Here is a 2,619-nt window from a genome sequence, read left to right as displayed (position 1 = left end):
TATATAAATCAGAGAAAAATGTGTACTTTGGAAATTGCATTATCAATGTTGGGCAAAATTGTGACACGTAACAGTACACCACTTCTACAAAACAGTAAACAAAACCAATGTTTAATTCCTGTAAGATGTATGAATGCAACACTTTTTTCTGATATATTTAATTTCATAATTTCCTGTTGGGTTATAAGTGTGTCTGGCAGTCACTGATTTCTAGCTTCTTTTCAGGTTAAGTTGACCTAGAAACCGCACACATCACCGCATTTATTGAATGCAGCAAACCTGCATTTAAAAAGACATTAGTTTCATCCATTTACAATATACATTTCCACTGGTCCCTCAGTAAACATCAACAACGGCAACTTTGTCATTACACAGCACTTACCCTGTGAAGTCTACCTTTCTGCTAAGGGCTGGTAATGCAGACACTTTCAAATTCTCCTCCCCTTTTATAGTAGTAGCTCAAGGTTACACATTGTTTGTGCCCTTACGTGAAAGCTTTATAACGCTCATAAAACAATGTTGTTTTATCTATTCCAGAATTGATGTGAGTCGAATAAACAATTCTGCATGGATATGGCTAGAGTAGAAAAACATTGTTGCCCTGTTTATTTTAGATAATTGTAGGTCATTATACTGTATTAGAGCACTGTCTGTTCATTTGTGACAGTCTGGATAGGAAAAAAAATATATATATCATCATCCTGTCAAACATAATTTTTGTTTAATTCATTGACTCAGCTACATCTAAGAGATTGATGGTGCATGATAAACTGATGTGTTAATTTCTGAATTATATTTCTGGCAGAAACATAAATAAAAAATACAAATATATAATTTATCCACAAATATATTCATTGGGGAAATGTAATTTCTCATAACATTCCACTGACATTTGAGTCAGTTACTCATCATTTCTAATTATTCATGTGAATGAGTGAATTAACGTATTGTTCTAGGGGAAAAAGTGTCACATGACAGATGAGTTCTTTGAATCAATATCTGTGTTTGTTACTTTGGCGATCTTCTTCCTTATTTGTCAGTTAAACATTGTATGGGAAGTAACACAACAGTAATACTGTTTAGCTATATGACTTGGGCCTCAGTGGACAGCTGTTCCTGGAAATTGACAGTAGATTAGAAAAACATCAATAACATTTACTTAGTAAGACACGTCACATAAAGGCACTGTTGTAAAGTAATGTTTTCCATGTAAAGCAGCTGTGGTACTTTGCATTATCAATATTATACTAATATTATAACAATGCTAATTTTGTCTTAAATGATTTGAAATGCAATTATATTTCAAGCCACGAGACAATGTTTTCATTTTCCATTTATTTTGGTCATTTTAGTGCCAAGTTCAAGTTTAACCCCAAGTTGACACCAAGTCTTTCAGATCATTTGCCAGATATCACTAAAAGAATATTGATAGTCTTAACATTTTCATTTCAATTTTGATTTTAATAGTGTTAAATTGTGAAATACAATTTTTACTTTAAGTGGACATGGTTAATGAATACCCATTCATGGTATGTGAACATGAAAGACCTGCCTGTTGCAGGACTATTAATAGGTAACTGTTTAACCATCAAGGTCGAAACTTAGATTTTCTTAGATATCTGTATTCATCTAATGATAGTTTAAGGGAATATGCAAGATTCTGTTGTATCACTTTTTGAGTAGACTATTGTCCCATATATGTTTTCCTTCAAGCTTCAGTGGCCTAAAGCATTTGTAGAAATTATGACTTCTCTGCATCTGAAGCAGGGACTGGGGAGTAAGTGTAGGTGGACTCATGGGTGAAAAAAATATCAAAAAATTATAGATCATTTTTGGTCAACTAGTGAATGCGATGTCATTTAACTGTGATTTAATCTTAGCTAACTACCAAACTCTTGCCTATTAACAGACCATGCAAGATCTTTCTTTGATCCCATGTGTTGTCTTGTGATAACTCCATCAGGGTTCAGAAGCACCTATCTGCATTCCTCTTGCTTTTTCTCTTTACATTTATCTTTTGGTTTGTAAGCTTGCCTGTGTGATACATAAGTGGTGAATAGTAATGCTAAAATGTGAAAACAATGCTAATCCAGACAAAACATAAACTCATGTCATTCATCAGCTGCTCTTGTATATAATGGAGCAAAAAACAAATTTTGACTGTACATGCAATTTAGTTTAGTTTAGTTACACTGGCCATACTTTATATTGATTGCCTAGATGTAGATGTGGAACACAGCAGCAGAAGTCATGAGTAGATCTGATGAATCATTTCTATTGCTTATTGTAAGTTGACCTTTCAAGTTGTGGGACTGATGTTTTGTTGGTGGCAAAAATTTCATTTACACATAGCAGCAATTTAAGTCCGATTGTTACCAAATATAATCTGGCTGGTGTGACTGAAATGCATTCAGCATTCATATGTGCCTAGCATTAGGTTAAGAATTGCCCTTCCTCAGATTACTCATCCAGATACATATCAGTGCACCAGTTGTAAAAGGGGATAGGTTTGCAAAAACATTAGAGTAGTCAGCAACTCCCACAGTGTAGTCTCAGATAGCTTTATCTTGTGGTTGTTAGGCATAAATCTAAACAACAACAGGTCATTTTGCAGTCAAT

The 2,619-nt window shown here is 33.9% G+C and overlaps 1 protein-coding gene across 1 annotated transcript in view; it reads right to left on the bottom strand.

The window, feature by feature from the left end:
* Positions 1–2,619, bottom strand: part of tlr18 (toll-like receptor 18) — a 25,833-nt gene that overhangs the window by 4,763 nt on the left and 18,451 nt on the right. The window lies entirely within an intron of this gene.

The sequence above is a fragment of the Haplochromis burtoni genome, unplaced genomic scaffold (genome assembly GCF_018398535.1).
Source record: "Haplochromis burtoni strain Fernald_Lab_line unplaced genomic scaffold, NCSU_Asbu1 Contig_124, whole genome shotgun sequence".
Classification (NCBI taxonomy): Eukaryota; Metazoa; Chordata; class Actinopteri; order Cichliformes; family Cichlidae; genus Haplochromis; species Haplochromis burtoni.
The sequence above is the reverse complement of the archived record's forward strand: the minus strand, read 5'-3'. Positions and strand labels throughout refer to the sequence as shown.